This window comes from Stenella coeruleoalba (assembly GCF_951394435.1).
Source record: "Stenella coeruleoalba genome assembly, chromosome: 16".
Taxonomy (NCBI): Eukaryota; Metazoa; Chordata; class Mammalia; order Artiodactyla; family Delphinidae; genus Stenella; species Stenella coeruleoalba.
This window is the reverse complement of record NC_137162.1, coordinates 19,902,931-19,928,744: the sequence shown is the minus strand read 5'-3', so window position 1 is coordinate 19,928,744 and position 25,814 is coordinate 19,902,931. Positions and strand designations below refer to the sequence as shown.

The 25,814-nt window shown below is 40.3% G+C and overlaps 1 protein-coding gene across 5 annotated transcripts in view; it reads left to right on the top strand.

Moving 5' to 3' along the window:
• The first annotated feature begins 11,938 nt into the window (after window positions 1-11,938).
• Window positions 11,939-25,814, top strand: part of ADD3 (adducin 3) — a 125,361-nt gene continuing 111,485 nt past the window's right edge. For 3 of the 5 annotated variants that reach the window (XM_079899488.1, XM_079899482.1, XM_079899483.1), the window contains exon 1: window positions 13,982-14,260. The gene's annotated coding sequence lies outside the window, so the exon portion shown is untranslated. The other 2 variants (XM_079899484.1, XM_079899487.1) reach the window with 2 other exon arrangements.

Here is a 25,814-nt window from a genome sequence, read left to right as displayed (position 1 = left end):
TTCTGTCAAAAATACTGTAGACAAAATTCTTGCAGTGGATCAGAGCCTGGATCAAATGACCTCTGAGTCCGTTTCCAAGTCTACAAATGTATAATTTGATTCCCACACCCATTTCACAGATCAGAAAACAGAAGCTAAGAATCCTTAAGTAACCTGCTCAAGTTCACAACTAACTAGTGTGGAACCCAAGCGTCATGGTGACTCTTCCACTGACCTTTCCATTGAACACACATACTTCCATGACTGTAGCCTTTCTAGCACTCAGCTACATAATTTTGAATCCCTTTTACAGACATATTTTGTTGTATTGCACTTTGCTGATACTGCAATTTTTTTTTTTTTTTTTTTTTTACAAATAGAAGGTTTGTGACAACCCTGCGTCGAGCAAGCCTATTGATGACATCTTTCCAACAATATTTGTTCATTTATGTCTCTGTGTCACATTTTGGTAATTCTCACAATATTTCAAGCTTTTTCATTATTATTATATATGTTATAGTGACATGTGATCAGTGATCTTTGATGTTACTATTGCAAAAAGATTACTACTGACAAGGCTCAGATGATGGTTGGCATCTTTTTAGCAGTAAAGTATTTTTAAATTAAGGTATGTACCTTTTTTTAGACATAATGCTATTGCACACTTAATGGACTGGGGTATAATGTAAACACACTTTTATATGCACTGGGAAACCAAAAAATTCACGTGACTTTCTTTATTGTGATATTAGCTTTATCTTGGTGGTCTGGAACAGAAGTCATGATATCTCCGAGATATGTCTGCACTCCTTTGTTTGTGCCTTTAGCTCACCTAGGTTCCACCTTGATACCCCACAACAAATACATGATTAGAGGCAGGGAGTCATGCCTTTGTTTCGCCCTCCCATCTCTTCCTTTCTTTCCCTCCTCCTGTCTCTTCTAAGAGCAAAGTCACCAAGGGCAGGACCATTTGGTATCACCCTACATTCTCTCTCTTTTTTTTTTTAACGCCTTGGATTCCTAATCCAGTAATAAGAGTATTAATGTTGTATGTAAAGAAAGTAATGGCATGAGAGAAGAGGAGCTGGCATACTCCCAGAAAAAACAAAAGCCAGGCCCAACTAGAGGTACATCCTGTAAAAATTCTGTCAGTCTTTTAGACAGCAGTCAGAATTGGATCAATTCTACAACTCATTTCAAGGAAAAGAAAAAAGAGTAAGAAGAGTCTTCAAGAAACTACCCACCTTCTGGGCTGAAGCACGCTGTGCCATGGCCAGACTGCAGGGAGACCGGCTCAGAAAATCTACGCTGTATCTGCAGAGCCTCTGAATGTTCGAGAATAAGTTGTTTAATGTATGTGTCACCCTCACTCTGTACCCAGGTGAGTACAGATGCAAGTCCCAGGCTGGTCTCTCAATTATCTCTCTGGCAAAGAAGTAAAACCCACCTATCAGAAAAAGAACCCACTTTTCTGTGAGAGATCACCACCCATTCCTCCATCCCAAATCCACTGTAACAGCTTATAAACCCTTCAACAGAATCTGAAAATCAAAGGCCTTGCTCATGCATTTGGAGACTTGACTTGGTTTAGATCTCTAAATTCTTACTATTTTACTTACTGTAAAATCTGGGTAAGTAAATTTCTGTCAAGGCTGCTGGAAAGGCTCACCATTTAGTTAACAATTAATATCCAAGTAATTTGGCATCTGGAAAGCCTAATTATTTTGATTACCTAGTTCACATAGTTTTCAAAATGTAGTTTTAAACATTCAAAGTGAGGGTTAGAAGGGCCTCAAGTACAGGTGGAAGGAAACACCAGGTGTTATTTCACTAATTGGCTAAGCAGTGTTGGGAGGCGGTAAGAGAAGGGGCTGAGAACCCAGATTTTGTAGTCATTTTACTGCCTGGATTTAAAACCCAACCTCTGCCATTTACCAGCTCTTTGATCTTGGGCAAATTACTTAATTTCTCAGTGCTTCAGTTCCCTTGTTTGTAACAGGAATAATAGGATAATACCTTATGGGGCTGTTGTAAAGATTACATGAGATACCTATATTATAAAGCACTTTGAATAGTACCTGGAATATAGTAAGTGTTCAGCAAATGCTTGTAATACTATTTTATGCTTTAATAATGAGAGTGGTGACCCACCCCTCTCATCTGAGAGGAAAATGACCATGCAGACTCCGTACAGATTTATAGCCAAATATTGTTATGGCTAGTTTTCACAAATAGCAACCACTGTTAAAAATTAAAATGTTTAGGGCTTCCCTGGTGGCGCAGCGGTTGAGAGTCCGCCTGCCGATGCAGGGGACACGGGTTCGTGCCCCGGTCCGGGAAGATCCCACATGCCGCGGAGCGGCTGGGCCCGTGAGCCATGGCCGCTGAGCCTGCGTGGCCGGAGCCTGTGCTCCGCAGCGGGAGAGGCCACAACAGTGAGAGGCCCGCATACCGCAAAAAAAAAAAAAAAAAAAAAATTAAAATGTTTAAATTAATGAGACTGCTTTTTACATTTGACCTCCACTAACACTGCGTATATTCTGCAAGTGATTAGATGTCATTTTTATCACTCCTGTTAAACTATAACGTGTTCCTTATCCTCCGTGGATGTGGTTCACACTCAGCACGCTCTTGGCTTTGTTCAGCATCCTGTCTGTTGTCGCTTAATCCCAGCAATCACTAAGAATGAGGGTGTGAGAAACTTGTTCAAGAAAATATTGCTTACAACACATGAATTATTAATTTCTTAAGAGTCTTAAAGAGTTACAGGTCTTTTTTTAAATGGGAGGAGGGGAGAGGTCAACGAATGACTAGGATTTAACAGAAATGATTAAAAGGACAGGATGTCTTTTTTCCCCCTAGGGGCCACAGAAGGAAATGAGAACTAAATTTAATATTATGAGTTCTCATGTTCATAAATTGATGTGTTAGGTTTATGTGTCCCAGTAATTATGCCCTGCTTTGGAAAGGCTTACTCTGAAAGTTTAGTCTGAAGATAGAAATTCAGAAGCTGGGAGAGCTGAGCAGGAACTATAAAATAAAAGTGTTGAGAGTTTCCAGCAAGCTATTTATCTCATGTGTAAATTCAGGGCAAATTTGTAAAGTGGGATTTATGTGTCATGTCCCAGCCATCCTTTTCTTTCGTACCTCAGTGGTGGAACCAATGTCAAGCCATGGAGCCCTTTCACTCTCATCTGTCTGTTCAGTCTCTGCTATAAGACGTTTACACTTTAATGAAAACTTAGGTCAATGTATTACTGCTTTCAGGAAGGGTTTGTTTTGAAAGTTTTACCTCGAATGACAGATTGCAAGGTTTGTAATTGCTGTGTCATAGATTATATTGCAAGCAACTGAGACCAGTCTAATTCACTTAGGCAAAAGGAATTTATTGGAAGAATAAGGCTCACGGCTCATAAAATTGAAGGTAAAGCTGAAGAATCAGGTCTTGGAAAGGACAGGAGCCAGGTCAAGCAAGATCTTTGCAGCAGCATCTAATCACATTCTCCTCAGGGACCTCATTCAAAATGAACTCATCTCCTTAAGTTTTTGTGTCATTCTATTCAATATTTAAATGCTAGGGAGAGAACATTTGGTTGGTCCAGCTTGAGGCCAACCCCTCACTCAGGGAAAGGGAAGGGTCCCACTGCAAGAACGGGAGGAAAAAAGGTTCCACAAAGGAATACTGAGGCACTCTTAGCGGAAAAGGGAACAGATGCTGTGCAGACAAAAACATACATTTACTATAATCACCAAGTAAAGGCATTTCACATACCTGTCAATGGGTGCGGGACACACTTTGGAGATGTGGAAGAAGAGGAGGATTGTCTCCACACTCAGGTAGCCACTTTTCTTCACATGAAGGAGTGTCCTACGAGACCCTTTCCAATTAGAGCACATAAGTCAAATGAGATGGGAGGGACCCCAGCATTCTTTCAATGGTTTTCTCTCAAAAGCTTTAAAATGAACACCTTATGATTTAACTGCACTTGAGAATACCATTGAATTCTTAAAGCCACACTTTTCAGTCTTTTGGGATGGTGCTGAAATGTGGTTTCTAAAGTAAATATTTGAATGAATACTAATATACCTCAACCACGGGTTTAGATTGTAGCTCACTGCCCATCTCCTGTCCTAACTAAATATGCAGTTTCCTGAGTACAATCCCAGACCCACGAAAGCCGAGTTCTGGTGGGGAGGGCTTCAGGCAGGGGCTGATACTGAACGTTTAATAAGCTTCCCAGGTGGTTCTGATGTATGTTTGAGAACCACTGAATGGGACTCAACAAATCCCAATAGCTGTTGAGCACATACTCTGCACCGGTCAGTGTTCTGGCCTCTAGGGATCCAACAATGAACAAGATAACCAAAGTTCCTGCTCTTTCAAAGATTCTTACAGGGAGGAAATTAATGATGAACAAATAGAAAAAATAAACAAGATAATGTTAGAGTGGAACAAGCATTCTGAAGAAAGAGGGTGATCTTAAGCCGAACATGACCAAACAGAAGGGTTCACTTTTACCTGTCATGCTCTTTCTTCTCAAGTCTTCTCTGTCTTAGATAATGGTGCCCTCTCCACCCAGATGCTCAGGCCAAAGGCCTAGAGGTCATTCTGGGTTGATTTCTCTCTTTCCTTCCCTTTCCTTACCCACCACATGAATCTATTCTCAAGTCATGTCAGCTCTACTCCCAAAACGTGCCCCAAGTCCATTCACTTCTCCTCATCTCCACAGCCACCCCTGCAAAGAGACCCCATTTCCTATTGCATGGATGGCTTTGATAACTTCCTAACTGGCCTCCCAGCCCCTAACCACTTCCCTCTTGAGCCCATTCTCCACACAGCAACCAGAGCAAAATTCCAAAAATGTAAATGAGACCCTATCCCTCCTTAGCTTAAAACTTCCCAAAAGTCAAACTCTCACCCTGATCTCCCAGGACTGCATGATCCAGCCCAGCACCCCACCCCCACCCCCAGAACTCTGGCCACCTCTGGGGCACTTTGTCCCTTGCACACAGTGTTCAACCACCATTCCCTTCTCTCAGTCTCCCAGACATACCAAGATTATTCTGCCTCATGACCTTTGAACTTGCTTTTCTCTCCAGCTGACAACTTCAGGTCATTTGGGTCTCAGCTCAAATGTCACCTCCTCAAAGAGGCCTTCTTCATCCTTCCTAACTAGTCATTGTCAATGGTATGTTTTCTTTTCTTTATAGTCCTTAGCATCTGAAATAACCTGACTTGTCAACTTGTTTACATGTTAACATCTGTGTTTTCTCAGTACAATAAAACTTCATGAGTACAAGGATTTTTGTCTGCTTTATTCATTGTTCTATCCCTAGCACCTGGTGGCTGGCACATAATAGGAGTTCAAAAAATGCTATTGCCTCAATGAATGAAAAGAGGTGAGTATATTAATGGAAAGTAACTCGAGATGGGGCTACTTAAACAGGCTATCCACAAATGAAGGTTGAGTTTTCAGGGTCATGTTTGGGGACTACATGTATTCTAACTTTGCCCCACACAAACGTTTCATTCCAGGCAGACAGGTTTACTTGCTGTTCTGCCAACATTCTTTACACTTTCCTGTCTGCTCAGTGAAGAGACCCAAGTCGTGCTTCACCATGAGCATGGCCTGAGCAAAGTGCTGGGGGACCTGTCTCAGGAAACTCACACACATACCTTTGCTCCTGCCACCTCTGTCATCAAAGGCCCTTCTCCTCCATCTTTTCCCTGTCACAGTTCTGCCCTTCCTACTTCCTGTTTTCTCCAGCAGGAATTGATCTCTCTCTTCCCTGACTCCTTTTGGATTCTTTGAGTACACTATTTACCTTGACTCTGGAATACGTATCAAATATGTGCCTTGGGCAAGTTATTTAACATCTCTGAGCCTCAGTTTCCTCATTTAAAAAATATGGTTAATGGTACTAATTTAGCAGGATTGATAAGACGATTAAATGTATATATACATATAAAACACCAAGCACAATACTTGGCACATGATCACTCATTAAATGGTAGCTATAACAATTATTATTTCTTCTTATTTTTAATAAAACTATAATAATTATGACAATGATTATTAAAATAGAAAATAATATTATGGATAATAATTGATAATATAATATTGGTAATAATATTTTTGATAACATGTATTGCTTGTTTACTGTTTGCTAGGAGCTTCACATTTATTAGCTCATATGTAGTGATCTTGCAGTCTGATTGCTTCATGCATTTGTGTTTTATTTTCCAGCTGGGTGTTTAGGGTATAGGCTAGCTATGTCTCAAGGTTTCGTTGCTGTGTTTTTTTTTTAATAATCCGCTAAGTGCCAAACTGTGCATAGTTCATTGCAAGTGCTCAAGAACTATTTGCTGCAAATGATAAGATTATCCATAGCTCTGAAATGTAGTGACTTGCATTATGTCAGAATATAAGCTGATCTAGAAAATCTGGAAAATTTAAAACTTGGGCTTAGATATGTCACCTGCTTAAATAGTATGCTGGTGAAAGGTCTGCCGTACATCTATTCAATACTTTTGAACACCTACTATGTGCCATCCTCTGTTATAGGCAACTGGCAAAGGTTTCTAAGATAGGCAAATGATGGCATTCATTTGTCTGTATTTCTGGCAGGTTTATAAACTCCATTTTTGCAGTTGCTTTTTCCTTCTAAGAGACTGGCTCCTATGTTGGAATCTAAGCCACTTAGAGACTATTCAAAACATACGGCATTATAAACAGGCTCTGGAGCCAGAATGCCTGGGTTTGAATCCCTGCTCTGCTAATTCTTTGCTCTGAGATTCTGGGCATGTTACTTATCCTCTACAATCCTCAGTTTCTTTAACCAAAAATAATAATAGCCCCTATGTTTAAGGATTTATTCTTGGTATGAAATGAAATAATGAATATAAAGTATTTAGCACTGGCATACCATAAGTACTCAGAATATTCGCTCTCATTAAACTACTAGTTTGTATTCCTCTACCAAGCATACTAAAACACTGGACAAGAAGAAACCACCTGGAAACCCATTTTTGAACAAGGAGAGAAGGAATGAACATATACTTCAGTTCCATTATGGGCCAGGCTCTAGAGCAGAAGCTCTCCATATGTTATGATTGACATGTTGTGTGACATAATCCTCACAACAACATGGTTGAACAGGAATTATTTTATGGATGAGGATACTAGGACCGAGAGATTAAAAATTTTGCCCAAGTTTACACTATAGAAAGGGTGGAGCCAGTGTTAGTCCTTCTCTAAACCCTTCTCACATAATAAACAAGGAGCCACCTATGTTTCTCTCATCCTGTCTCTGAGATTCTACACACAGTCCATTGTTTCTGTAGGATAGCAGTACTCAAATTTGATGCACATAAGAATCACCTGGAATGCTTGGCAAAAACCCTCAATCTACGGCCACATCCTAAAAGATTCTAATTCAAGGATAGGGTCCAGGAACCACAATTTCAGGAAACACGCCAAGTGATTTTGTTGCAGGTAGCTCCTGATCACATTCTAGAAATAGTGTCATAAGGATTAAAACACCCAGTTTTAGACCATGTCATATATATTAAAGATTAGCAGCTGAAATTTTAAGGCATGAGATGTTAAGATTTATAGGTAAATGATGTATTTTAGGTTTAACATAGCAATTGCATAGTTTGTATTCATTTTACATTTCTCTCCACAGAAACTGGTAAGTTGATTTTTTGTGAGTTTTTATCTTACCTGTGTGTGGGCCTCTAATTTGGAGTATCTTATTTATAGCAATTGTTTATTAGTTGTTTGTGTATTAGCAGTTATTTATTTAGCCATGATGATTTTAAAAGACTCACCAAATGGAAAATGAATAAATGACAAGAAATACTTTTAGGAAAAAGAAGGAGGACTCTGAGGGTGATAGTTTATAAACGTTACAGAAATTTATCAGGCCTGATTACTTAAACAGTTGTATAAGGACCTATCAGGCATTTAACTGAGGTAATTCCTTTAAAATAAACCATATAGGTCACATAGTGCTAATAAAATATGTTGATGAATCCTTGAGTATGGAGCCCCAATTATATCTCCTTGGGGAGCGGAGAACTCATTAGCGTGAGTTCCATGTCAGTCCTTCCTGCTCTGTTCCCCAACTACTTTCCAGACTCGCTCGACACAAAAGGGTGATCAAAACGTATGTAGCATGGCCAAGTTTCAAAATGAATGGTTCATCTAACCCCACTTATTGAATACATGACATTAGGAAGTATTAAAAGGCTGTTGTGCTTCACTGAGTTTACTTTTCGGTCGAGAGCTTTAAAAAGGTACATTTGGGGGGAAAGGATGGAAGAGGGATCTCTATATAAATTCTTAGCTCTTCATATTGCAGATGTTATTCCCGACCCAAGGGGAAAGTCTCAAAGCTGATAAGTTGTTAAATTGGGAGCAGCAGGGTGCGTGTGTGTGTGTGTGTGTGTGTGTGTGTGTGTGTGTGTATGCATGCACGCACGCACACAGGGAGAGAGGCTAACCTGTTTGCTTTCCGAACCAGTAAGTAGTAAAACAGGTTGTTTAGGGTAAAGTCCCTTGAACTAGATAGTTGATTTTAAATACATCTGCCTATAATAATACCTTCTATTTACAAAGTACTTTGAAAAGTTCAAAGCATTTTTTTCCTTTATTATCATTTGAACTTCATAACCACCCTATGAAGTAGGGACAGCAGGTATTATAAGACACCACGGCCACTTAAAAGATGGCTAAACTGAGGCACAAGCATGTCGAGAAACTTGTTCGAGGTCACATAACCAGTTGGTTTCCAAACTGGAACTAGAGCACTGGAATTTTGAAATTTAATCCAGTGCTTTCTTGGCAGAGAGACTGTCCCACTACTGCTTGATCTACCCAGAGTTCACGTGGAGATTTGTGGCTACAATTTAATTGGAGGATACAAATCAGGCATGCCTAAAGAGCTCTCCAGAAAGGAATTTGTTTCTCTTAGGTCATGACTGTGTTAGAAAAAGGAAGTAGAGGATGGAGTCAGTTGTTTTAGACAATCCAAATTACAAGCAAACAAAAACACTTTGTAATCAGTTTCTGGATATTTTGGGAGCTATTCATTTCATTAATTTGTGTATTCATTTTTTAAAGTATCTATTAAGTGCCTTTATATAAGAGACTGTGCTCAGTACTTTGGGGAAGATACAAAGAAATGCATTTAATTTTGAGGGGTTGCTTTGAATTATAGAAATAACAGCCATTTTATTCATTGTCCATTACCACCTGGTAGATGAAATGAAATGCCTTCCTTGCAGAAGAGCAAGATAAAAACAGATGAAGAAACTGGGCAACTAATATCCTTCAATTCTCTCCCTATAGGAGGCCTTTTTATTTATTTATTTACTTAATAATTTTATTTATTTTTTGGCTGCATTGGCTCTTTGCTGTTGCTCGCGGGCTTTCTCTAGCTGCAGCCAGCAGGCGCTACTCTTCGCTGCGGTGCGTGGGTTTCCCATTGCAGCGGCTTCTCTTGTTGCGGAGCACGGGCTCTAGGCGCACGGGCTTCAGTAGTTGTGGCACATGGGCTCAGTAGTTGTGGCTCTCTGGCTCTAGAGCGCAGGTTCAGTAGTCGTGGCTCACGGGCTTAGTTGCTCCGTGGCACATGGGATCTTCCCAGACCAGGGGTCGAACCCGTGTCCCCTGCATTGGCAGGTGGATTCTTAACCACTGCACCACCAGGGAAGTCCCTAGGAGGCTTTTTTAAAGAAAAAATGTTGATGACAAATTGTCTTGCCAGGTATACAAAACACTAATTTTGCTATGTCATCTAATCTAAGGTAATGCCCCTTTGAAACTAGGGAGGATGGGTTTAGGTTAGTGCCAGGTTCCTTATCAGGAATACCAAACCAGGATTTAAGGAAAAATGTTAGAATCTAGCCCCAAAAGCAACTTCCAAAAAGCATCTCTGAAGGCCAGAATTAAACCTCTACAGTACTTTCCCCTGCCTGGCTCCAAAATGAACTTTTCCTCTTGACAGGTATGCTTGAGGATGTAGACTAATGGGAACAGAGGCACCAATGGGTGCAAGGAAACAAGCGCAAGGCCCTGTCATTTGTGTGGAAGGTAAGTACGAGTTTGCAAATAATTGTTGTGAGTTTCCTTAGAGGTCACTTAAAAAAAAATTCCCCTGGACAAATTTCTTTACTTTCTAGCATAAACATCTCCAAGCCTGAAGGCAAAACTTGTGTTAATATTTATACACATTATAAGCACTTGTTTGATATATCTCTTTAGTTTATACTACATGTACACAAATAGTATCACTGAGTGAAACTACCTTTTTGTTGCTGTGACAGGTCTTGCTCAGCCGCCAGTGTGGGTGTGTGAAACAGTGTATATGGTCATACGTGCTGTTTATTTGACTTATGTGTATGGGAAGAGTGGAGACTGAGTTAACTTCCCTGTGTCCCCATTTTGCTTCTCTGGGTTTCCATTTTTTCCACTTGTGAAATTACAGGGCTGGAGTCGGTGAGCTCTAAATTCTGTTCCAACTCTACCATCCAATGATACACCAGTTTTTTTAACTATGTCCTCATCGCTATTAAACATACATTTTGTGCTCCAGCCAAGTTAGTATCCTTAGCAATACTGTAGGGTCCTGCTTCAGGAAAACTTGTCATAGTTGGGTACAAAATCATAAGTCAGATGAAACTGTTTTTTCACTTTACAAAAACGATACTTGATTTGCAAAATAATTTTGGAATGGTGGTAAATAACAAACTCTGGCGGCACATTTTAAATAAAAATTTATTTTTAATCCAAGTTTTCAGGAAAAGTAGTGTAGACCGAAAGATACATGCATTAAATCACACACAAAAAAGTTTAAATCTCATAAAATCATAGTCTATTGGATGCTAAAGGAAAATTTCAATCCAACATCCTCAATTCACAAAATAGGGAACTATGGAACAAAAGAGTTTACTTACTTGCTCAAGATCACACAGGTAGTTAACAAAGGCTGTGCAAAAACATCAATTGCAGAATATTTTCCATATTTTTCTCTATTCATATTTTGGGACCACACCTCCTCATTTACCTATGAAGAAAAAAATCACAAATGTTGAGTGCTTAAATTGAGGAATAGTGTCTAAAATAAAATTTAAAGTTATAATGCAGACTCTCAATTTCCTCATATGTGGACACATCACATTCTAATAGTGTAAACAGTAAATTTGCATGCATTTAAAGTTATCGACTTATGAGCTCCTTAATTTTGCTGAACTTTGAATTGCCACTGAAATACTACCCTGCTATTATTTTCTTAAATTATTTTAGATTTTTTTGATTTTTCTATAAATAATATTGTGATTTTTTATAAGTACAAAGTGGTATCTGTCAATAATATATTTTCTTTTTTAAAAAAATTGAAGTATAGTTGATTTACAATAATATATTTTCTAATACTGACATTCATTGAAATTCCAGATATGCTTATAAGTATTAGTAAGACTGGACTCTGTTGTTCCCAATCATGTAAATCAGTTTTATTTTATGTATCATTCTTTTCACATTCTTGTATTAAATACTAAATAACCTCCCTTTATACAGTTATCATTGTAGTGCAATGATTGGAAATTAAATATTAACACAAAATACTATTCAGTTTCAAGACACATGGCTTTATTTTTGCCATGGACCCCAGCGTTTGAAGTTAGCAGGGCTCTTTAAAACTAATGCTTCTAGCATTTCATTGACTCACACTAAATTGGTCCCTCGATCACCCAGTTAATTTTAACCTTGACCTCCTACAGCTGTACTGCCTTACTCAGTCCAAAAAACTCCCTGCTTCCACCCTTTCTGCCTTTTATGAAGCAATAGTGGAGAGGAAAAACAAAACCCATTCCTTTAAGAAAGATTCCACCTCCTCTCTCATAAGCAAGTGCCTAATGGTAATTGTGGAGTCTCTACCAAAGTCACTCACTTTACTACTCAGCGTTGGGAGAAGCTGCTGCCGCCCCTGCTGCTGCTGCTGCTGCCGCCGCCGCTGCTGCTGTTGCCGCTGCCACCGCCGGTCTGAGGCTGCAGTGGGTTTCCGTGCAGCACTGCAGAACCCACACCTAGAAGATACACACGTCTACTACCCTGGACACAAGAAAGCCTTGGATCCTCAGTGGGTAAGCAAATCTTTTATCCATTTTGTCCAGAAACTGTGGGAAAGGGAGTGATCATGGAAAGGATTGCTCATCAGACATGCTTAAAATGGACTATGTTAATTTGTCTTCCTTTGAGGGGGGTCTAGATTTGTGACTGGCAAATGTCCTGTACAGTGGAGACTATTGTCTGATATGTACCCCTAACACATTTTTGGGGGGCTATTCATAAAAAGGCTAACCTTGATGTGTGCCAAGCTTTTTTCATTTTTTGCTTTTTAAATGCAAGAAAACATCTAGCCACTCCCAGTATCTCTCTGAAATACTGCAGATATTTTAAAACGCCACATAAAATGACAGGCCGAGCGTTTTCTAAATATTTTCTTCCCAAAGCCAGGAAGCCTTACCCACGATCCTTTAGGGGTATTTAAAAACCATAAGGCATGGTTAGATTTTGAGCATATGGGAGATGGTGGTAGACTAAAATTTCTGTAGCTTTAGTCCAGTGGGGAGAGAAAACGAGGATAAATGAATCACAGTTTGTGTCAAGCCAAGATTCATTTCCCACACTTCGTATGTGGGAAGAGGAAACTACATTTTAATTAGCACATTTTTAGGGAAGAGGGAGGGAATGAAGATGAGGGGGATGGCATGAAGTATTTGAGGGGGAAGAAGAGAGTCTGCAGAAGAGGAAGGAAATGAAGGGGACTGTCGCCAGTACCTTGGAAACGCAGGGAGATAAGCGTGGGGAATGAAGTTTGTTGTTGTGTGTTAGGGTGGGGTTGACCCAAGGGACCATGAATAACCGGAATGCCGCTCGGAGGGTGTGCTTGGTAGTGGATTCGTGACTGTGGAGGACATGTATGCGGGAGGGATGTGCAAGTCGTGGGTAGTAGAGAAAGGTGTGCGTTGCTGGGAGGTCTATTTTTAGAGTAGGTCGTGTCTGGGCGGCCGGGATGGGCGGCCCAGCGTCACCTGTGGATGGATCCACATCCCTGCTACTGGGTGCAAAGTTTACCCGGCCCCGAATTCATTTTGAAGGCTGTCGGTGCCTTGACTTTTCACCTCCAAGAGATCAGCTCTCATAAGGTGTCAAGGCCAGGGGCCAACGTCGGGGTGAAAACCCTCGACGGATGCAAGTGGAGCTCATGGAGAGGGCCCTTGCCCGGCCTCTCAGTGGAGGTGAGCAGGGGAAAGAGGCGCCCCCAAAGGCAACTGTGCTGAGAATACCCAGGCCCCTCCTACGGGGGTCGTGCGGAGGTGCAACCTTAGCAGTGGCCTCCCGCTGAAGACCCAGCAGGCGGTGTGGGCGGCTGAAGCTGACTCTGAAAGCTGTGTCTCAGCCTCGGGAGCTGGGGTTGCGGGGGGGTGGGGGGGTGGCTCGCTCAGGTTAGGGAGGGCGGCATCGCCGAGGCCCCCCTCCTCCCGCTTGTAGTCTGGTTTCCGTCGGGGTCGTTTACTCCTCCGACCCTCAGGGGACGCCGCTAATCGAAGCTGCCTAGCGGGGAGGACGTTGAAGAGATAGATGCTAGGCAGCTGCCCCACACCAGGCCCTCCCAGAGGCCAGGCCAGTAGGGGCCCGGGGCCGCGGCTTCAGAGACAGGGTGAGGGAGGTAAGGAGGGGGCCGCACCAAAGCTTTGGAGGGGCGCGAGGGGCCGCGCGGGGCGGGGCCTTGAGGAGGCGGGGCCAGGAACGTACTGTGATTCCGAGGGGCGGGGCCATGAGCATTTGGGGGCTGCGAGGGGCGGGCCTGTGGGGGTGGAGCCAGGGGAGCCGGGGGCCTAAGGGCGGGGCCTTAGGGGCGGGGCCAAGGGACACTCGGTGGGCTCTCGGCCAGTCCCGCCAGAGCGCCAGCCGCCTGCCGGTAACGGTCGCGGGGCCGCTGGGCGGGAGGGGGAAGAAGGGGGTTTAAATTATATTTTTTAAAAACAGAGAGCGAGAGCTAGAGGCATAGCGACCCAGGTGTCGCCGCTTCCTGCTACACAGGGCTCGGCCCCCAGGTCCCTCCCTTCTCACGCCCCCTCCCCTTCTGCCCTTCCCTCTGGAGCCGTGCGGCGCTTAAGAGGCGGCGGTGGAGGATCGCGCGGCCGCTGCAGCCCCGGCGGCCGCGGAGAAGGAGGGAGGGAAGCACAAAGCCGGCTTCGCGCTGCGAGGTAATCCTGAGGGGAGAGAAGGCGCGGCCTTCCCGCCGCTCCTCCCGGCGGGGACGGCGGGCGCCCGCGCGGGCTGGGCTGCGGGGACCCTTCCAGGGGGTCGCGCGGGGGTGGGGAACGCGAAGGCTCGCGGGGTGGAGGGGACTGCCTATTGGCTGCCCCTGCGGCCTCAGGTGGACCCCTCTTCCTCCGGGACTGGAATGGGAGCCTCGGGTTGGTTCGAAGAGGGTGGACCTGCAGGGGAGGATCTCGGGACGCCGCGGGGTGGGCCCGAGTCTTTCGGGCGTCCTCTGGTTTCTCCCGGAGGACTGGGAGTTCTAAAAATCAAGAGCTGGCTGAAGCGTCAGTGACCCGGGGTACTTTAAGCACTGAAGGTGCGCTCCAGGAAGGTGGTAGGTTCCCGCGGTTGGAAAGGGTGGAGGTAAGGGAGGGAGTGTTGGTTAGTTTTGTTTTTCTCATTTAAACAACTTCTGTTACAAGTTGAAAGTATTCAACCAAACCTTTCTCCTGTAATTTGCGTTCCCATCCCCCCCGACCCACACCCACCCCACCCCTACAAACGTATACATGTTAGGTTGCGCTTCCTGCCCGGGGTGACAGGCAGAGTTGGCAGCAGGTCCGCTTTGCTGGTGTCCAGCCTCTTTGGGGGTATGCTATTATAGCTGAGGCAAGACCACAGAGACAGGTAGAATAAGCTAGGCCTCTATTAGAATGGCAAGAATGGCCTCAGGTAAACTTTTTTGTTGCAGAGATTTAATTGCAAGTAGGTGCCCGTTTAAAATGGGAGCGTGAGTAAAACCACTCATTTCTTTGGCACATGTGCTGTTGCAATTGACCTGCTAGAGGGGTATAGAGAGAAATGGAATTTAACTCAACCAAGAGACATTTTTTAAAAATTTATTTATTTTATTCATTTTATTTTTGGCTGCATTCCGTCTTCATTGCTGCGTGCAGGCTTTCCGTAGTTGCAATGAGCAGGGTCTACTCTTGGTTGCAGTGCGCGGGCTTCTCATTGCAGTGGCTTCTCTTGCTGCAGAGCACGGGCTCTAGGTGCATAGGCTTCAGTAGTTGTGGCGCGCGGGCTCAGTAGTTGTGGGTCGCAGGTTCTAGAGCGCAGGCTCAGTAGTTGTGGTGCACGGGCTTAGCTGCTCCGCGGCATGTGGGATCTTCCCGGACCAGGAAGGTCAAACTCATGTCCCCTGCATTAGCAGGCGGATTCTTAACCACTGTGCCACCAGGGAAGCCCAACCAAGAGGCTTTGAGTGAGGATTATATGCAAGTTTGGTGAAGGAGTTGATAAGGTTTGGGGGAGGGGGTAGGAATCAGCTACATAAACGTGCAGGCACGTTTATGTTAAATTGTACGACATGTTAGATTTAGCAGTATGAAATGGTTGCTTTTCTTGGAATGGAGTGCAACTGCATCATACTGGGTACATCCTAATTTTGACTTTAGAAGACTTCTAATGAGACTGTTAAAGAGAGTAAACGAAGAATACAGCATAATTTGTCGTTTTTAAATAAGATGCTGGACTGTTTTTAAAAATGTGTAATTAAGATATGGGACTTATTCATTTATAGGGTTAAGTTACTTTTTAGCTATGTATAAAGTTTTTATATCTGAGTCTCCATTGCATTGTAATTACACTGTAACTCACTCATTTTCTTCTGCTTAAATTGAGCAGATTAACTTTGCAGAGGGAAGACCAGAAAAAAAAATGGCCACTTTTGCTATATTTAAGTGTTCATTTTTCCAAAGAGTTCAGTCTGTGCTCTTAAAACTCTTTAAATTGACCGCAAATGTTGGCATGTTGGTAATAGTTGCTTTTAAGGAAAAAAAATGGTGTATCTGTTTCGAATGTTAAACATAATTTAAGAGTTCTTGAGGTAGTTGGGTATGAGGCATTCAACATGTTGCAGCTTTTTACAGGTATGATAGAAGGAAATGTTTGTTGGTAAACATTTGACATATTACATATGTGATTATATGCCATCTAGGAACTATTTTGCATAATAGAAGGATTGTATTTTCAGAATATAAGTTTTACATTCCGAAAATGAATGAGAAAATTATACTGTACTCTTTGCTATTTCTAACCCCCTTTTTCAATAATGTTACACTGGGATGAATGTGGCTTCTGCTCAATGATGTTTGAAGTGTGGATCTGGTCTTTGTAAAACCAGAACGTCTTTTGAGACTAAGAGGACACAGCATCAGCCGACCTCCTACACACAATCCTAAATCCTAAATACAGGGTGGGGCCCAACCTCTGGGGTTGTGAGGCCTCCTGAAGTAGGTCTGTCGTGTCTGAGTGTTTTTGTCACACTCAAGCCTATACAGGTTGTTAGCTGTTTAATCTCTCCTATCTCAAAGTAGTTGGCTAGCAGTACAGGGCAGCACTTATGTATGTCGTCAGAGTATAAGAAGCATTTCTGTTGAAGGAAGAAGTCACATAAAAGCATAAAAACCCAACTCTGAACAAATTGGGTTTGTAAAATGTTGGGGAATGATAATATCGAAATCTTAACTGAGTTGTTATATGGGAAGTGCTTAGAATATAGTCTGGTACTCAGTGTTTTATGTGTTTATCATCGTCAGTATAAGATGACATTTTTTCTGAAGGTGTCTATATCATGCAACCCAGCAAGTGAAGACTCAGCAGATATTTGTAACAGCCAATATTTATTTGCTCTACCTCTGTGCCAGGCACAGTTTTATATGATTTAATTTACTTAATCCTCATGACAACCCAGTGCCTAAACAGACATAAAGAGGTTAAGTATTTTGTACAGCTACTGGGCACAGACGGGCTGGTTCTGAACCCAGAGCCTGGCTTGAGAGTGAGCCCACATAACTAGTAGTCCCTGCTGCTATTACACTTGTGGTAATTCTAGCAAATCAATGAAGTACCTTCACAGTATCTCCAAGACTACAGGTGTGCATATGCCTTGTTTAGTAACACCCTCCTGTGTTAGTACCACCAAGTTGTGTTTAAATGTGAATGGTGGTAATCTGCGTTAAGTAGAATCACCTTTTGACTTTGGAAGAGGATTCTCTTTTCACACAACATATGTTTAGCTAGGATGCTAGAATTTGGGCTGTAGTATGTTATCTTTTTAATTACTAAAGATTAAAGTCTTTTTTGTTTTTCAAGCTTGCCAGATGTGTAGGGCTCCAGATGGTCCAGCAGGGTCCTTGGAGGGATTCTGGTTCTGCACTAAATCGGTAGGCCTCATCTTCTGATTACCAACACCACCATATTAACCTGAGGTGAATTTTAACTTAAGTTTGTTCGAAATTCCACCCGAGTTGCCTCTTAAAATTAGCCTGACATGGAAAGATGTCACTTGTGGCTTTTACTTTGTCACTCACATTCCTCAAGGAACTGTGTGTTGCTGCTTCACCAGTGTAGTGGATACGTCAAGCAAATTAATTATAACCTAAATTAGTAGCTGTTTTACGTAATGTTTAGAATAACTATTGTAGAGAGTTAATGTGTCCTTTGTTGGCAATTTAGTGAAAGGTAATATTAGGAAAAAATGCTTAAAAACAAGCATACGTTGAATTAAGAAAACTCACATGGTACTGAAGACACAGGTTACTAATCTGTTTCTCATACTAAAAATTGCTAATATGCTTTTGCTATAATTAAAATTCAGTGCTGTTTCAGATTCCGTTGGAAATATTAAACTTGTAGATTTGAATAGAAAACATTTTAAATGTTTAATCAAGACTACTATTCTTTCTTTTAAACATGGACACCCTATTTGAAATTAATTGAGCAGTCATAGACTGTGTCTTGTCATTGAGATTCAAAATGGGTGCCCTGATACTTTATTTCATGTCTTCTATGTTAATGCTTTGTCATTTGATCTTGGGGTCCATGCCCCAGTATTTCTAGATGCGATTGTTATGAGGTCTTTCAGGTCCTGCTAGTGACTAAATTGTCTTGGCCAAAAGCCAAGACAATCTCAAATTTTTACTGCAATGGGTTGTGTATATTAAGAATCTTCTCTAAATTATATAAGTTATCAGCCTTTCATTGACTATGGCTTGAAAGAAAAAAAGTCTGTTACCCCTTGTATATCCCTTATGTATAATAGTTAGATGAATTTATTTTTTTCTTCTGGCAGTAGCTAGTTATGGACACACATGAGTGTAAGCATACTACTTGGGGTATGCTCTTGCCTTCAGGTTAGTTAGAAATGACTCACTTGGCATTCATGCAGTGAATATTTGAATACCAACAGCATGCATAGAGCAGCTTTAACTGAAAATTAACAAAGTGTTGGAGAAAAAAAGGTGTGTGGGTTTTTTGTTTATTTCATGTGTATTTTAATGTTGGTCTGTTATATGTGGACTAATCGCAAAATCAAGTTCAAAAGTAAGTTAATTGCACAGTTGAAAACATACTTGAATGTCAAGAAAGTACTGTTTAACTTACCCTAAAGACTTAGACGATAGCATAGATAATGAGAATCAGTCTCTTGTTTCTTTAAACTATTTTTTGTTGGGTATCTTTGAAAAGCTGTGTTAATAATCTCTTTTAGGTTTCTAGGACATGACTTACTACACTGAAGGAACAATTTAATAAAGAGTATCCTAGAAACCTTAAAGAATGAATGTGGCTTTCAGAGTTGTCTAGCATAACTCAAAAAGTAGTTGCATGGTCACCAAAAGGTATAAAATGGATGAAACCCATCCCTGATATTAAAAGCCTTTTTGTTTTTGTAAATTTTCCTCTTAGGAAGATTGTATAGACTAGTTTTTAACTATGCCATAGCTGAAATGTTATTATGAAAGATGTTTAGGCTTTGACATATAGTTATATCTTTATAATGAGGTTAGATCTAAGTTGAGCTTTTTACCTGATGTCAAGCTGATCTGTTTCACCACCATATACTTTACAATTACTTGTTTAAAAGTTGGCTTTAGTTAAAGCTTGATTGGAAATGGTAAGGCTCCCTGATATAAGATGAACTTTGAAACCTCTTGTTTTAAATTGCCTGAAACTGGGCCTAAGGATATTGGTGTATAGCAGTACATTAACTAGCAGTTAAGATTGCTACCTCCTCAAACAAGACTACAGTTTGAACCTTGGGTTATGCAGCTCACTTTTTCTGCCATAGGCATACTGATGTTCTTAAGATAAAAAAGTTTCCCACAACCAGCCAGCCAGGGGGTAAAAATACTTTTTATAAACTTAAGGGCAATAACAACAACATATGTTCTTAAAACCAATGTCTCAAGAAGCACACCGTATATATTAATAAAACAATTTGAAAAAATTTGATGCTCACAATGTGCATTAAGGCAAGTAATATGAAAACTTAATTCTAAGTAACGTACATGAAATTGTTACTGTATTCTTTTTGCTATCTCTTATACCCTTTTGAATTTGTTCTTGTAATTTTTCACTCCCCCACCAAGGAAGTGCTTACTTTGGATGGAAGAGGAAAGGACAGTGCATGTGTGAGTTCAGGAGCCTGTTTAATTCAGCTCTCATGGCTATTGTTGGTTGCCTGCTAGGGGAGCTGGAATTCCAACAATGTAGAAAGCAGTCAGGTTGGAGAAGTGCTGAGTTTTATCAGTGTCTTGGGGACTTAGTATATGCCTTTAATTTGTCACCATCAGCAATGTTTCTGTGAAGTTCTTCCACAATGGTTCAGCTCATCCTGTGCAAAGACAGCATTTCCTTTTCCCTTTTCCATACAGTATTCTTGTCCTGTCATCTTTTGATCTGCTGGAATGACTAAATGCCATAGCAAAAAGATAGGTTTACTCAGTATCCTCATGGAGAAGGTAGTTAGGTTTATTTGGTATGTCTAAAGGAGTATATTTTGGGATCAAGGCCTCCCCAGGGACTCTTCTTTAAGAACACTCTACTTATAATCCTACATAAATTAGAGCCAGCAACTGTAAGCTGCGTTGTTACTTCTAATCTCATTTGTCTTATTAGTACATAAGAAAAAGATTCTGTAAGTTCAGCCTTTTAATATCTAAGGAAGTGGTTGGGGAAGGGTGATAGAGCTCAAGTGGAGTTGTGAATGGGCTTAAGTGCATAGGGTGAGAGTGTACAGAGGAAAGAGATTGGCAATGAAATCGATATATTTTTCTTATTTCTTGTCCCTACTCCCAATGCTTTTTTTTTTCTTTTTTAAATTTTAAAACAGTGTTCCTTTTACCTTGCCTTTCTCCTTTGACTTTTATTGCTAGGACTGAGTTTTATCTTTCCTAGAGAAAGGTGGAATTTTTAAGGTGGTTCCTCTGTGACTGCTGAAAAGTTTGGCTTTCACCTGGAGGTTGCACTAAAAAGAATTTCCTTCCATCTCTCTCCACAACTGTCTGCTTTTTAAATTAAAAAAAAAAAAAAAGATCTCTGAAACAGAAGTGTAAGAAACCTTGTCATGTAATAGTTGGGAGCCATTATGTATTAAAGTAAAAGACATATCATTAATGAATCAGAAATCCATATTATTTAAACCCGTTTTTTTTGCAAAACTAGATGTACAGTAATTTTGTATTAGGATGTTTGGTTCTTTTTAAGTGGGTATCAAAGATTACATGAATTTTTTCAACCAAAAATGTTGAAAGTAATACAAAAGTAATATATCTTTCATTGATCTCAGTGAATGTTAATAATGACAAAATCATAGTTCTCTAAACACTTTGCTATTGTTAAATACCTTAATGAGATATTTGATAGACAAGATTTGGTCACTAGCCACTGAAAGACTGTCGCCTCTGTAGCAGAATGTAATAGGAAAGGAAAATTTTATGCCTGAATAAAAAAAAGGCTCTGAGAAGCTGATTACTTGGTAATCACTTGAGTTAGGTGATTTTATATTGTAGTTGATGTTTTATAATCTGAACTTCCTTGGGCTCTTTAAAAGTGTCTGGTTGGACCATCAGCTTTTGATGAATGGGTTTCTGGAGGGATTGTGACGACCAGTTAAGTGCTTTGAAGAGGGAATCCCTGTTTTGTATCACACCTGAATGTCACAGAACATGCTTCTTGGTGCTTTTGTAATTTGGGCCCAAAGGAAAGAGTGCCATCTACTGAATGGCCAGCATCGAGTTGAGCAGCCCCAAGTTTTTGTTGCAGAACTTTCAGCTGGCTCCTGGAGAAACCAGACTCAACTTCATCGAAGGATTTGACAGGATCTTAGCACCAAGTGGAATTGTTGCTTGCTTAATTTTAATTATGCTTCCCAGCAGGAGGCCTAAACACATGATGAAGAACTAATTCACTGCTTGTTGGAATGCATGGGAAAGGAGAAACTTGAAGAAATTGTTGAGACTTAATATTAAAAAATAGTCTAGCAATGGTTAAATCATTGTTAAATTAAAAGTGTTAAAGAAAGGTATTTTAATGAGGCATGTTTCATTAGTAGTGCTGGTTATTGATGGTCCTGCAGACAATAATAATGTTGTTTAAAATTTGTTTGGGCTTCAAATCGTCAGTCATTTGTTTAACTGGAAGTAAGGGTTTTAAAAGTATTTGAATAATTTGGTTTGTTTTTTTCTTTTGCCTTTTTCTTTGTCTCAGGTTCTAAGGCAGTGATTCCTACTTGAGTGAATTCACTGTTTCAAAGTGGATTTTGTTCTTGTTTTGGCTTGCTCAAGTGGCCTCCCGTTTTGGTTTTTGTTATGTTTTCCCTAACTTCCAGAAACTGCTTATGGTAGTAGCCATGGGTAGAATTGGAGGTTGTAGAACCAGTTATAGGTCAAGAGTGGAGGTTTATGATACCTGGAATAGACCCGTCAGAGCCAGACAAGAAGGAATTGAAAGGAAACTTTGAAATTGTTATGATAAGAAGAATATCTTTGTTATATATCTATTATATATAATTACTTAATTAATCAGTAACCACTTTTCTCAGCCCCTTAAACCTGCCAAGGGTCATGTTAAGCACTTTACATAAATTACCTGAAGTTTAGTTAAGTAACTTGCCCAAGATCATACAGTTAATAAGTGACAGAGCCAAGACTTGAGCCCAGGGCTAATTCCTTTAAACGCTGTGCTCTACTGCTGTTTATTTAAGCTCATTCTTGTTGGTGACTGCACAAAGGACTTGAACTGAGGTTAGAATGATATTTCTACCTCTGCTGGAAAATATTGGTGGTTTTTGTTTGTTTGTTTTAAGAGGGTGATGAAATGGGTAAATGGGATTGAGATTTTACTAGAATCAGAAAATATATGAGAGATGGACTTTCAATATTTGCTATTTGGTTTGTCTATAATGTTCTTTTGTTGTTGTTGTTCCTTTTGCTATATTATTTATTAACTTGAAACCACAAGAAAAGTTTATTATTGAAACATTGAATTGTTTCACATTGCTTAAAATCTGCTACTTCTTGGGAGGAAGGGTTAAGTTGCTGAAGGAATTTATTCTGGATTTGGGGGTAGGAGCAGGGTTGGGGTAGGGAGGGATTTGTTAGTATTTCTATATTTTGCTTGCTCCTAAATACTTTTAGGTAGTAGTACTTTTTGATGTGGCAGTAATATTCCATGTCCACAGCACAGTAACATTCAACCATGTGCCAGTCTGGTCCTGGAGGAACCTCAGCTTCTTGTGCACATCAGGTATGCTCTGTAGACCAAATGAGTACCATACCTGACATTGTGTACTTATACTTTTGAAAGCATGTATTCTCAGTTAAAAGAAATTTAACACCTGAATAATATTGAATATGTTTTTGGTTTTTTAAAACATATTTTGTTTTTAAAAGCCATCCTTATTACTTTAAAAGGTTGGAAATCATTATTTTGGTATAACCCAAAGCTTTTAAAATTATAGTTCAGTGATGGTTGTGCTGTGTATTCTAAAACCCAGTTACTCTTTTGGGACTTCTGACTCTTTCCCTTCATATGTAAGAGCATAAAGCATTATTGTCCAGAAAACACCCGTAGGAATATCAATTATGTAACTCTTTGGGATTCTGACTCTATCCAGTCAAACGTAAAAATAGCCAGCAACAACTAAGACGACTGTACAAAAGATGTTACTTGCCAGTGTGTGATGAATGCTAAATGACAGGTACAGATGACAAATGCCATAGGTCATCTGGTCAAGAAAAGAGCACCATGGATGGAATGGTCAGAAAAAGGTCCCCAGGAAAGAGGAATAAGGATGGGCCTTTAAAGGCACAGTAGGATTTCACTAGATGCAGACCATGGAAAGGGTTTTGGCAAGAAATTACTGTCCATGAAAATAGTAATCCTTTTTGTGTAGCATGACAGGAGATAGTTTATAATCGTGGTTCACAATCTCGTCTCACTGTAAGGCACTTGAAGGCTGCAACATACTCGTATCAGAAACAGTGCTGAGGACACACTTCCCTAGGAGGTGTGTTAGAATATTGTCGGAGAAGGGGGAGAGAGTGGTAGGTGTGGTGAAAATCATGTACCTTTTAACAGATTTTCTCTCTGAACCCCATGTGAAAATGATTGGTTCATAGAAACATCCTTCTACTGCTATTTTGAAGCCAGTAATGCTTAGGAAAGTTGTTACTTGAAAAAGAATTTAGAAATCCTCATCATTTCCAACACTGGACAAGGAAAGCCTCCTTTGGGGAAGAGGTGTACATTTTTTTAAAATCTGAATTTATCCATCATTTACTGTTTGCTGAATGCCAAAGTTTCATTGATGGTTCTGTTATAACTTTTAACTTTAATGTGTGGATAGATAGAGTTGTTGATACTATGAGGTATAACTTCAACTTAGCTTTTATAAATAACATTGTCTGGTTTTGGATTTTAGAGAATTTGTTCCAAGTGTCTGAATTCTCTTAGATTTAATAGTATTTATCACTTACTATTTGAAAAATACTTAGTGTAACTATTCAAGTTATCTTGAGCAAGTCACTATTTCTTTTTCACTGTAGTTTTTTAAATATATAAAATATGTAAGGGGTTGAGATCATTTTAAGATCCATTTTAGTTTGAAGATGCTGTGATTGTAGTTCTAAGGAAGGTGAGTTTACCAATTAGTAGCTTTAGCTGGAAGGTGGCCAAGAAACCTATGATTGTACTATATGATGGTCCTGGGAATAGATCTAATAGAAAGCCAAGACCATGAAAGTCCTTGGCTCCGTGTATATGTGGCAGTTTAGAAAAGGACATCATCATTCTAGGAACTTGTCACCTCCCAGAGTTTTTTTCAGTTCTTCAGAAGCTAAGGGCCCTTGGCAATGGACAATGGATGGACCCTTTTTGAAAACAATGAAATAGTCAAGGATAGCAATTTTTCTTAAAGCCAACTATAGAAACATTGTAGCATATTTTTATAGAAATGGTGCTTTCCATTCCCATCACAACTTTATTATGTTTAGTATACTAGTTCCTCATAAATATTTCTCTGGCCTCTTTTTAGCTCTTCTGAGCAGCTTTATGCTTCCTTTCACTTGTTCATTTATTCAATCAACAAATATTTATTGAGCACTTACTATGTGCCAGGCCCTGTTCTGAGTGCTGGGAATACAGCAGTAAGCAAAACAGACAAACCCTCCTGCCTTAATGGAGTTTATATTCTTGGAGGTAAAGAGAAATAAATAAGTGAAGTATATATTTTGTTAATATAAATATTATGGAGAAATATAGAGCAGGGGAGGAAGATAAAGGGAGTGTTAGGGGGCAATGGCAAATTTAAATAGAGTGGCTAAGTGAAGTCCTCACTAAGAAGGTGACATGTATGCAAAGACTTGAAGAAGGTAAGAGAACGCGTACAATAGGTATTCCGTATCTGTGGCTTCTGCATCTGCAGATTAAATCAACCACAGATCAAAAATACTTGGGAAAAACAATTCCAGAAAGTTCTGAAAAGCAAAACTTGAATTTGTTGTGTGCCAGAGCCTACTTACATAGTATTTATAACTATTTACATAGCATCTACATTGGCTTAGGTATTATAAGTGATCTAGAGATGATTTAAAGTATATGGGAGGATGTGTGAAGGTTATATGCAAATATTAGGCCATTTTATATTGTATAAAGGACTTGAGTAGCCACAGATTTTGGTATCGCCAGGGTCCTGGAACAAATCCCCCTCGAGTACTGAGATGACTGTGTAATATCAAGGGGACTATCATGGCAGGCAGAGGGAATACCAAGCATGTGGTACTTGGTGTTGGGAAGCCACTGGATGACCCTTAGAAGTGGGACACGATCTGACTTATGTTTTAAAAGGATTATTTTGGCTGTGTTTTGACACTAGACCAAAGTGGTACAATAATCTTGGTGCAAGATTGTGTATCTGTTAGAGGTGGTGAGATTTGAGTGGATTCTGAATGTATTTGGATGATAGAATCAATAGAATTTACTGACTGGGATGTGGGGTATAGGTGAGTGGAAGAAGTCAAACTTGACATCAAGGTTTGGGATGTAGGCAAAAGTTTTCAGGGGGAACAGTTTTGGGGAGTAGTAGAGAACAGAAGTTCAGTTTGAGACATAAGTTTTTTTGTTATCTTTTTTTTAAAATTATTTATTTATCTTTTGGCTGTGTCGGGTCTTAGTTGTGGCATGCAGGATCTATCGTTGTAGCACACGAGCTCT